This window comes from Crotalus tigris, unplaced genomic scaffold (genome assembly GCF_016545835.1).
Source record: "Crotalus tigris isolate CLP2741 ecotype Arizona unplaced genomic scaffold, ASM1654583v1 scf7180000017549.6302385, whole genome shotgun sequence".
NCBI classification, from domain to species: domain Eukaryota; kingdom Metazoa; phylum Chordata; class Lepidosauria; order Squamata; family Viperidae; genus Crotalus; species Crotalus tigris.
The window spans coordinates 5,841,133-5,853,344 of NW_024096467.1; the positions used below are offsets into that span (position 1 = coordinate 5,841,133).

The 12,212-nt window shown below is 45.9% G+C and overlaps 1 protein-coding gene across 1 annotated transcript in view; it reads left to right on the forward strand.

Annotated features, from left to right (window-relative positions):
* The first annotated feature begins 4,762 nt into the window (after positions 1–4,762).
* Positions 4,763–12,212, forward strand: part of NAALADL2 (N-acetylated alpha-linked acidic dipeptidase like 2) — a 408,397-nt gene continuing 400,947 nt past the window's right edge. Inside the window, exon 1 of the mRNA XM_039338401.1 lies at positions 4,763–5,583. The gene's annotated coding sequence lies outside the window, so the exon portion shown is untranslated. The remainder of the gene's footprint in view (positions 5,584–12,212) is intronic.

Consider the following 12,212-nt stretch of genomic DNA (forward strand, 5'->3'; position numbering starts at 1 on the left):
CCTGGAAAAGACCCAGGAGTCTCATCTGAAAAGTCCCGCCTAGGGCGGAGTTGGTCGATGTGCCGACGCAGGACACGACCGTTGTCCAGGGCAACCTCGTAGGAGAGAGGACCTGTGACCCTGGAAATAGAAGCGGGGACCCAGGTATGACCAGGCCCGTAATTGCGAGCCCAAACCGGGGCACCCACAAGCAGTTGTCTAGGTGCCCTAGGATGTGAGGTAGATGAAGGCAGTCTGTCCGGATGCAACCGGTCAAGTTTAGTAGTAAGTTGACGCCCCCAGCGAAGTTCAGCTGGGCTTCTCCCTGTAGAAGTGGACGGAGTGGTGCGATAAGAAAGGAGAAAGTCAGCCAACCTGTGATGCCAGTCCCCGTAGGTGAGTCTTTTCAAGGCGTCCTTTGTGATGCGCACCATACGTTCAGCCATACCGTTGGTGGACGGGTGGAAGGGTGCAGACGTGGCATGACGAATCATGTTAGCCTGTAAGAAAGCTTGGAATTCGGAGGAAGTGAATTGAGGGCCGTTGTCAGACACGATGACATCTGGAAGCCCGTGTGCAGCAAAAATCCCCCTCAGTACCTGAATAGTCTTTGCAGTGGTGGTGGAAGAGACAGGTACAACCTCAAGCCATTTTGAATGGCTGTCAACAAGGACCAAGAAGAACTGGCCCTGAAAGGGCCCAGCGTAGTCAATGTGCACCCTAGACCATGGGGACTGCGTTTCCTCCCATTTATGCACGGGAGCTTGAGGCATCTCTGGGCGAGATCGTTGGCACAGGTGGCATGCATGCACCTGAGCCTCAATATCCTTATCTAAAACAGGCCACCACAAGTGGCTGCGTGCAAGAGCCTTCATACGAACAATGCCAGGATGACCCTCGTGGAGGGATTCTAAGACCCTAGTCCTCATTGAGGAGGGAATGACAACTCTGTTTCCCCAAAGCAGACAACCCTGAGAAAGGGACAACTCGTTTCTTTTGGACCAGAAACTCTGAAACTCAGGACTAGGGCAGTGCTCAGGCCAACCGGACAAAACCCAGGAACGGACACGTGAAAGTGTGTGATCTGTACCTGTTTCAGCGGCAACATCCCTGGCACAAAGAGGGAGCTCGGGCAAGGCTTGGATTGATAGAATGTTGACAGCTGGCGCAGGGTCAGCTTCTACTACTGGCAGAGGCAATCTACTGAGGCCATCAGCATGGCCCATTTCTTTCCCAGGCTTGTGGAGTAAAGAAAAATCATATGCAGACAGAAAAATAGACCACCTAAGCATTCTAGGGGAAATGATTTGGGGAGTCTGCTTACGTGTGGTAAACAGTCCCAGCAGAGGCTTATGGTCAGTAAAGACCGTGAAATGCCTGCCATAGAGAAAATCGTGGAATTTTTTAATTCCAGCGACAACAGCCAGAGCCTCCCTGTCTATCTGAGCGTAGTTGCGCTCAGCAGAAGACAATGTTCTGGAGTAATATGCAACAGGAACCTGAGTTCCATCAGACCTGAGGTGGCTCAGGACAGCTCCTACCCCGTAAGGGGACGCATCACATGCGATGCACACAGGAAGAGATTCGTTGAAATGTGCAAGTACACTGTTAGAAGTGAGCAAGGCCTTGACTTTGTTAAAGCAAGCCTCATGTGTATGTGACCACTGCCACACTGCTTGTTTGTCTAGTAGCCTGTGAAGAGGCTCAGCTACACTAGCTTTATGTGGAAGAAAAGAATTGTAGAAATTCAGGAGGCCCAGGAAGGCCTGAAGTTCGGCCTTGGACTTTGGCCTAGGTGCTTCTAAAATAGCTGTCAGTTTGGATTCAGCAGGGTGAATCCCAGCAGCATCAATTTTGAACCCCAGAAATTCAGTAGAAGGCACCCCAATCTTGCATTTGTCTTTTTTGAGCTTGAGGCCTGACTTCCTGAATCTTAACAGAACAGCCCTTAGCCTTTCAGCTAGAATGTGTGTGGAGTCTCCTGCAATTAAGACATCATCAAAGTAGGGGCAAACCCCTGGTATACCCCGTAGTGTGTTTTCCATTACGCTTTGGAAAATCCCAGGAGCGACATTCACTCCAAACTGCAGCCTTTTTACCTTAAAGGCTCCCCTGTGGGTCACAATAGTCTGAGCTATAGCAGCATCATCATCAACAGGCAGCTGTTGATACGCTTGAGCTAGGTCAAGCTTTGCAAAAACGCGCCCCCCCTTGAGGGAGGCCAGAATATGACTGACCACAGGAACAGGATAGGCATGTTGCTGCAATGCCTTATTCAGAGTGCATTTGTAGTCAGCACAAATGCGAATGTCCCCATTTGCCTTTAGAGGCGTGACAATGGGGGTCTCCCAAGGACTGGAATCAACAGGTTCTAGGATTCCCTGTTGAATCAGTTTGTCTAACTCAGTGTCAATTTTACTCTTTAAAGCAAAAGGGACCCTTCTTGCTTTAATTCTAATGGGAGTGACAGTGGGGTCTAGCTTTAAGGACACAGGGGGTCCTTTGAATGTGCCCAGCTGGGGGCTGAAAACATCTGCAAATTCTTTGCAGACTTCCTGTAGGTCGAGTGTTTGTAAACTGTTGAGTCCTGTGACGTGTATCCCCAGGGCCTCAAACCAATCGAGTCCTATGAGACTCGTTCGTTCACCCCCTACTACTAATAAGTCTAGTGGACCTTCAAAACTCTTGTATTGCACGTTAAGGGTGGCCTCCCCCTTAACACACACTCTTGAATTTTGAAAATCTGTTAACACAATGTCAGAAGGCCTTAACTTGGCCTGAGTTCCACTACCGGAACAAATCTTCCAAATGTATGCAAGGAGATAATTGAAAAGGCAGACCCTGTGTCTAGTTCCATAGATAATGGAACCCCTTGTAGCTTCACCTTGAGTGACAGCTTTTTCTTAATTGGCTTGTGTGTGCCTGTCCTAAGGATGCTTCTTCGCGAAGCGCAAAACCCTACCCTATTCTGGCTGGGGAATCTGGTACCTTTCAGGCGCGGTTCTTCCTGAGGTTGTACCTTTCGTCGGCCCAGACACACAGCTGCAATGTGTCCTTGTTTGCCGCATGCCTGGCAGGTAGCGGAGCGGAACTTGCAGTCGGTTCTCCTGTGGCGACTTCCACAGCCGATGCTCTTGAGCGGAGCTGAAGAGCTTCCCTTCTGTTTTTCTTCCGTCGTGGGGTGGAGACGGTCGACTTCCTCATCCGGATCCTCCTCGGAGTTCCTTTGGGCGTCTTCCTGGTGCACGGATGCAACCTCTGGACTGTTTCTGATCGGCCGCATGTTCTTGATAGCGCCGCCTGCTGCTTCTTCTGCGGTGACTTCCCTTAAGGCATCTTGGTAGGACAGTTCTTCTTTAGCGAAAAGTCTCTGTTGTAGATCTCGATGCCTTAACCCGCACACGAATCGGTCCCTCAGTCGTTCTTCGAGGTCTTTGAACTCGCAGTGCTTGGCGGCCTTCCGTAATGCGGCGATGAATTCTTTGGCCGACTCACCGGGCCGTTGATCCCTCTGCTCGAAGGTGTGGCGCCATGCGATGACGGACATCTTGGGGTGGAAGTGCTCTTTCAGTAGCTTCTTCAGATCTGCGTAGCTGACAGACTCTACTGGAACAGGTGCTGCAAGGTTTTCTGCGATGTCGAAGGCGTCTTGACCGCAAACACAAAGCAGGGTGGCAGCCTTCAAGCTCTCTTCCCTCACTTGGTTTGCCTTGAAGTAGTTCTCCACCCTGGCTACGTATGACTCCCACCGCTCTGGATGTGAGATGTCGAATTCCGAAAGCCTTCCGATTTTCGCCATCTTCAAATCTTCAGGAGACGGGTCTATCAGCCAGCCTACCCCCGAATGCGCACCGGATTGGCGGGCAGCTGCCGAGTCGACGCCGTTCCTTTCCGCCGCTCAGGACTCCTTGGGTAAGCTTACACTTCTTCCTTTCCAGGTAGTGCAAGGCATCCCACCTTCGTCGCCAGTGTTGAGTCCTTGGCGGGAAGCAGACACGAGAAGCAGTTGAAGTTCTCAGTTTCCTTTATTCAGCGTTCAGCTTACAAGTAGATGGCTTCAGCAGCTCCCAAAACCTCCCAGCTTCTTATATAGACGCTTCCCGGGTAAATGTGTTACTTTTCCCGCGCCAGCACCCGCGCATGCGCACGGCGCTGGCGACAGCCTGTCTGGTCCCGGGCAGCTTTGCACCTGCCCGGGACTGCCTGCAAACGCCCGAGCCGTTTGCAAGGCTCGGGACATAACACTTATGTCTTATATTATCCCAGTCAAATGGTTCTTCAGTCTAGTTTTGAAAACCTCCAGTGGTGGAGCACCCACAACTCCAGGAGGCAAGCGTCCATTAATTCTTCTCACTCAGAAAATTTCTCCTTGCTTCTAGATTGGATCTCTCATTAACAGGCTTCCAGCTATTACTTTTCCTGCCTTCCTCAGCTTTGGAGAATAAGTCAACTCTCTCTCCTCTACGACAGTCCCTCATGTACTGGAAGACAGTTTTCATGCCCCCCCTCAATTCTACTCTTCAGTAGGCCAGACATAGCTAATACCCTCAACCATTCCTCATATGTTTTAATTTCCAGACCATTTGCTGTATTTGTTGCTCTGATAATAATATCAAACAGACCATCTGCTTATCCCAGGTCCTGGAAAGGACTTGATGGACAAAAATGCTAAAACTAGTCTAAACATCTAGATGACTTTGTAACCAACAATAATAATAATAAAAAAATCTTCTCTTTTACCATTCCGAATGGGACTCTGTGCTACAGCTGTGTGGATCCAATACAGGTAAGGATGTTTCAGAGCAAAGACACACTTTGTTTAGAGCAGAGTTCCCCAATCTTTTGGGGATGGGGGGGAGGAGGGATGGTTTTGTGCTTTTTGCGGGTGAGCAGACATGCAGCTTTATTTGTAGGCACCCTCACCTGCCACTTCTGAGACCCAGTTCCAAAAGGCTCAAGGCCCGCCTGTGGGCTGCAGCCCAGAGGTTGGGGACCCCTGGTTTAGAGCGTTCCCTTAAAGAAGCCATGTTTATAAATCAATCAATAACATTTAAAAAAAATTAAATTAAAATTAAAAATAAAACGAAAAAATTGAAAATAAAAGGTATAAAATGCAAAATGAAAAAATATAAAATAATACAAAATAAAATAAGTAAAATTAAAGGTGGGATATAAATAAATAAAATCCCACCCATCCCGTCCCTCTGATCAAGTCCCCCGAAAATTCCCAAGTTCAGAATCAACATTTTCCATGTTCAGGAACCAGCTTTGTTACTTGGGACATCTTTCCCTTGCTCCGGCCTCCGCTTTGCTCCGCAAGCCTTTCCCCTCCTTGCTTTTCAGCTCGCCCTTCTCCCGGCTTTCTGAGGAAGCTTCCCGCTGCCGCTCGGCCCTCGCCGCTGCTGGGCTGCTCCTCCCAATTCGATCCTCTGTAATAAGCACGGGGCAGCCGCAGGAGGTGCAGCGGGGGCGGAAGAGTGAGCAAGGGGAAAAGCGCATCTCCCTCCCCGCTTTACGGCTGCTGAAACCCCTTTCCTCTGCTCCCCCCCCTTCCCCGGAGAGCCCAGTGTCGCCGTACAGCGTCCGGCCTCCTTCCTTTTTAAGGTAAATGCAGCCGATCCCGAGGGATGGGAGGGGGGGAGGGAAGAGGCGAAGACCGTAATTGGTGGGCGGAAAGTTGGAAGAACTCCAGGCGAGGCGTGCGCGCGCTCACTCCCTCGCAAGGGCTACGCAATAGCGGCGCGCGACGTTCCGGGACCAAGTCGCCAGGAGGGCGCGCGCAACGCTGCTGATGTTTGCTGCTGCTGCTGCAGCCGCAGCTCTTCCGAGGCAGCCACAACATTTATATATATAGCAGCGTTTGCAGCCTGCGCTTTGGTACAGTGGGGCTGGATCGTATTTCCCCCGTTCCTAGAATGGGCTGACCTGGTCGTGAGAAGGAGGAAAAAAAGGAGAGAAGGTGTAGATTCTTAAGAGCTGCACCCCCTCCCCACCCGCAAATGCAGGCGGCGGAACTCTTTTGAATAGAGGGAGGTCCGAGGGCTTTCTTGCGAAGACTTTGAAGAGAGTAGGGTTTGAAGTTCCCTCTTTGTGTGGATAGATGGAGGCAGTGCACCCCCGACTTTTAACAAACTGCTTCTGGTTTTAAAACGCGTCCTTGTAGCCTTCCGCGACTTGGCGCTCGGCGAATCCGGACAGTAGGGTGGGAATTGTCCAGCACACCGTAGAAAATTAGATTCGATTAGAGAGGAAAGGCGCCCTAAATGCTCTGCCACGACTTCTGGCCTTAATCGGGCGCTGAGATTACTTGAAACTCTTGGCCAACCCGAGGCGCGGTTGTGCAAGAGAATTCGGGAAAGAAAACAGTCCGCTAAACTGATCTGAGCTTGGTTTTCCAGAGGTTAACTCCCGATTTCCCTACAAGAAAATAAAGGTCCTTTCTTAGCAACCGTTCAGAAGTAGTTGGCTGCTGGACTCCTCCAGGATATCTTTCGACTAATTTATATCCTGGGGTTTCTTAGTGGTCTTCCATCAAAAATATTGAGCAAGGCTGGCGCTGCACAGCTTTCTTGAGATCAGCCAAGGTTGGGTAGGTGCTGCCACCTACTGTAGTATAGACTAAGGATTACGGTAGGTACTATGGATGGGGAAAAAAAGGCTTGCTATTTAAATCCGATACTCCAAATAGCATACAATTACCATCATAATCACTCCGCTAAAACAAACAAATAATAGGAACATGTCCTCTTATGGTTTTTGTTCGTTTAACCAACCTTGAACTGGTCCATGCCAATTACCCGGTGTCACCTTTATTTTTTATTTAAAATACAAATTTTCATTTTTATAAATATAATAGGGGAAAATGGGAAAAGAAAAATGCAGGATAAAAGAGAAAAAGAAAAGCATAGACTTCCAACTTTTTCAGCATAATAGGATAAAGAATATAATTACAGCCTCTGGTTTTTACTTTTACATACTGTAACAACAAATGAATAGGCAAATCCCAAAGTCAAGGTTTCATTCCCCCCCCCCAGCACAAAGTTTAGAAACAATTTCCCAATAGAAACAAAACTAGATATATTCTTTAATTAAAATAATTAATTTTGCCATATTTCCTAGCTCCATTACTTTTTCCATCCATTCTTTCTGTGTGAGGATGGATCAATCTTTCCATTTTTGCGCATAAAGAATTCCTGCTGCAGTAAAGGTGAATTTTTTGTTTCACTTTTACAGGAGCTGCAGAAAAATCTTCCTGGGGAAGCTTTGGTTATAGGTTTAGTTCTGCAACTTTGGGCCATCCGCTCTGATCCTGGGCATTTTTTGATAGGCATTTTGATTAGTTGGGTTCACTCAACATGCCAAACCACAGTGGAATTAAATTTTTCTTCGGTTTGTTGCATTTTGAGAATCTATCAATGGTGGTTTGCTAGCCATATTTTGTGATTTAGTGAGTTATGGAAGCCAAAACATTTGTGGTTTATCGAATTCCCAGTGGAACCATGTTTTGCCATGCTTTTTGTCCAACACAATTGCTCTTTGCATAATACATTAAACTGTAAAGTAGCCAACAACAATTTAGCATTTGATGTACAGATCTGTGGGTAGTTTATGATTGAATGTGTCAGTATAAAACACAGTAGATGAGATTATCACATGAACATATTTAGGTAAAAGTAATATAAGTAGACTTCTAGCCTGACATTATGATTGTACAGAAATAAACCCGACACTGGATTTAATGGTTCAATGGCAGCTTTATTAAGCCGTAAGCCCAACTAACCTCAGCAAAACCTTTTTAGGAGCATATGCAGCAATAAAGCTATACCCTTAAGGAAATTTATTTGGAAGTAACTTGATGTCAATTAGAATATAATGAATTAGTACCTAATTTTGAAGAAAATTAACAAATCTCCAAAGGAATGTGCTTTGGGATTATGTAGAGCAGTAGTTCTCAACCTTCCTAATGCTGCGATCCTTTAATACAGTTCCTCATGTTGTGGTGACCCCCAACCCCCCATCCAGCTGGCCAGGGAGGAGGGGCAGGAAGGCCACTCCGCCAGCTCCGCCCAGCCTGGTTGGAGAAGCGCCATTCCTCTCCATCTTTCTCTCTCTCTTTCCTCTCTTTCTCTTTCCTCTCTCTTTTCTGTCTTTTCTCTTTTTCTGTCTCTATTTCCTCCCTCTTTCTCTTTCTCTCTTTCCTCTCTCTCTTCCTGTTTCTCTCTCTTTCCTCTCTTTCTCTTCCTTCTTTCTCTCTTTCCTCTATTTTTCTCTTTCCTCTCTCTCCCTCTTCCCTCTCTTTTTCTATTTCCTCTCTTTTTCTCTTTCCTCTCTCCATTTCTCTATCTCTCTTTCCTCTCTATCTGTCTCTCTTTCCTCTTTCCTGTCTCTCTCTTCTCTCTCTCTTTCCTCTCTCTCTTTCCTCCCTCTTTCTTTCTCTTTTCCTGTTTCTCTTTCCTCTCTCTCTTTCTCTTTCCTCTTTCTCTCTCTCCTCTCTTTCTCTTTCCTCTCTCTGTTTCCTCCCTCTTTCTCTTTCTCTCTTTCCTCTCTTTTTTCCTCTATTTCTCTCTCTTTCCTCTCTTTCTCTCTCTTACGGCAGCATCAGTGGGGGTCCCCACCGCCCCCGGCCCGGCCTCCACCACATCCTCAGCCGAAGGGCGGGGAGGGGGAGCAGGATGGGAAGCAGTGGCTCTGGTGGCAGAGGCAGCACGGCTGCATCGTCGGGTCCCTGCCGCCACCAGCCCAGCCGCCACCCCCACCGGGACTCCGCGCTGCCTTCCTGGCCAGCGGGGCCAAAGGTTGGGCTGGCTTGGGATCCACAGGGGCTGGTCTCCCTTGGGATGTGGCTTGCGGGAGGGCTGGCCCACTCAGCAGAGCCTCCAGTTGGCTGCTCCCAGCAGGGATCCCGGGGCTTCCTCAGGCGGCTCCAAGGCCATGAGGCCCTGGCCGCGCTTCTCCCAGGGGGTGGGGCACCCGGGCGCAGGGCCAATCAAGAGCCCTGCATGAGGTAAGTCCGCCTGAGAGAAAGAGAGAAAAAAAAGCTTTCTCTGCAAATGGCGGAGGAGGCCATGTGGAGATGGATGCAGAACGGTGTCTCGGTTCCTAAGACCATTGGAAATATGTGTTTTCTGATGGTCCTAGATGACCCCTGTGAAAGGGTCATTCAACCCCCAAAGGGGTCGCGACCCACAGGTTGAGAACCGCTGGTGTAGAGAGTAAAGCTGATAGAAATAAGAAGAGTCGGTTTACCTAGTTGATCCTATTTTTTGATTGAGATATGAAATAGGAGCAGCTAATACAGGGAGTCCTCAAATTAAGACCACCATTGAGCCCAAAATTTCTGTTGCTAAGTGAGACAGTTGTTAACTTTGTGAATTTTGCTCCAGTTTACGATGTTTCTCACCACAGTCGTTAAGTGAATTACTTGCGGTTGTTAAGTTGGTAACATGGTTGTTAAACGAGTCTGGCTTCCCCCCCCTTGACTTTGTTCGTCAGAAGGTTGCAAAAGGTGATCACGTGACCTTAGGACACTGCAACCATCATAGATATGAGTCATTTGCTAAGTGTCTGAATTTTGATCACGTGACCATGGGGGGGGTGCTGCAATGTTTATAAGTGTGAAAAATGGTCATGAGTCACTTCTTTCAGTGCCGTTGTAATTCAAATGGTCACTAAATGAACTATTATAAATTGAGGACTACCTATATATGTGGATAACCTGTTTGTACCTACTTGTAATGTGCTTGGAATTTGCATTTCCTTGTGATTGAAATAGTCTCATTAAATGTGGTTCATAAGCTCCAGTTGATTAAATTTCTGCCTATAGATTGGTTTAATGATATGGTATTGAAATAGCAAAGCTTCTAGTTTTCAGTGGAAGTTTATTCCTAAAGTAAATACTGATCTGAGTTCAGTTAAAGCTACTCCTTAATAAGAACACTTAAGACTGCAAGATCCTGCTCTTAAATGCTTGTAGCATTCAGAACATGATTTACTACCAAGTTTTGTTTGCTACTGACACCAACTTGCTATATAGCTTGCATGGTTCTGTTTCATGCTCTATTAAATTCTGAGAAAACTGGAAAATAATTGGTTTGACGTACTAATCTGCGTAATGCAAATAAATGTGATTCATCCTGCACAAAGGCATATTATTTTTAATATGGTATTTCTTTTTTTATATACTGGATTTTAACACAGTCCTGCATTCATTAAAATGAGACCGTATAGCTGACAACCTACAAATAGGCTTCCTGGTAATATGATTGATGGGTTTGTTGTAATAATTTTAACTTTATTTCTTTACATCATTGCTTTCAGTTAGTTATTCAGAAAAGTATATAATTATTTGTTTTCAATATGTTTGGGTTATGGTTTTTAAGTCTGTGTGCAAGTAATGATCAAATAATGATCAATTGATAATGTAGCCTTTTACATTAAATATTTTGCAGGTATAGTGTCAACGCTGCTAACATTGGACGTTCCCGCTCTGACAATTAATGAAAATGCAGCCATTTTCTCTATTTCTTTAATATGCTTTCTCGCTTTTAGAAATCAGGTGCAAGGGGGGTTAGGATGTAAGCTTAGTTAGTCATAATAATGCTGTTGTGAGAACCCAAGGACAAACTGATTTGGCGGGCTGAGGAGAAAGCCCGCGCTTTAAGCTAATTGGGGAATATGATTTATGACAGTTTAATTGGGGGTGGGAATTGTACTTTGTTACTTTGTATCTGGGGGAAGAGATTTTAGTTTTGGGGTTCAACTATGTAGTGCCGATACTTTGTATCCCGAATAAGTGTTCTTTGAAGGAAGAATTCTGCCTTGAAGTTCTTTCGATGGGTTTCATCTATCGGAACCATGACATACACACAAATTGAACTGTATTCCACTTGTTCTCACCTATAGAAGATAGAAGGGATCTTGGAGGTCTTCTAGTCCAACCACCTACTCGAGTAGGAGACCCTATGCCATTTCAGACAGCTGGCTGCTGTGTCTCTTAAAATCTCCAGTGATGGAGCACCCACAACTTCTGAAGGCATGCCATTCCACTGGTTAATTTCTCTTTAGTTTTAGGTTGTTTCTCTCCTTGTTTACTTTTCATCCAGTGTTTCTTGTCTTGCCCCTCTGGTGCTTTGAAAAATAGGTTGATCCCCTCTTCTTTGTGGCAGCCCTTCAAATGTTGAAACACTGCTTTCATCTCACCCGTAGTCCTTCTTTTCATTAAACTAGACATACCCAATTCCTACAACCTTTCTTCACATTTTAAATTTTAGTCCTCTAATCATCTTTGTTGTTATTCTCTACTCTTTCCAGAATCTCAACATCTTTTTATATTACGATGACCAAAACTGGATGCAGTATTCCAAGTGTGGTCTTACTAAGGCTTTACAAAGAGCTATTAATGCTTCATATGATCTTGATTCTATCCCTCTGTTAATGTAGCCTAGGATTGCATTGGCTGTTTTGGCTGCTGCCGTGCACTGTTGGTGTTGTGGTTCCGGCTAATGAAACATTCCAAAGAACTTCCAGGCATTGATTTTCCAAAAAATCTTTTATTGTTACAAAATGTCAGCACAGGCACAATGGAGGGATGCTAGGATCTAAGTTCTCTTCCTCTGAGCAGTTAAATTATCAGCATGTTCCCTCCCTAAATTAGCCGTCATATCTCACACTATCCAATTAGTGTGAAGGTCAAATGTTTTCTTCCTCTTTCTTTCCTGGGCTTTACCCCCAATGCCCCTTCTGCTCTTTATTAACCCCATATTTACCAGACAATTCTGCATATTGTCAAAAGCAAGAATATACAATATTTGCAGCGTTGACAGCTGGCTCATATTTAAGTGATTGTCCACTAGGACACTAAGAACTCTCTCACAGTTACTGTTATTGAGCCTTTTCTATACCTATTCTTTTGGTTCTTCTTGCCTAAGTGTAAAACCTTACTTTTCTCTACATCGAATTTCATTTTGTTAATATATATTGTGGCATAACAAATATTATAGACTAGGTTAAATTTCTCCAGGCTGCTGCCCTCCAGATGTGTTGGACCACAATTTCCAGCACTCCCAGACAGTAACACATCTGGAGGGTACCAGGTTAAGGAAACATTAAATGGGTCTTGGAGATTTTCTAGTGCATCTTCTTGCTCAAAATAGTATCTTCATATGGACCAGACAATTGGTTGTCCAAATTTTACTTGAAAATCCCCAAATGATGATTTTAAGAGGCGGGCAATC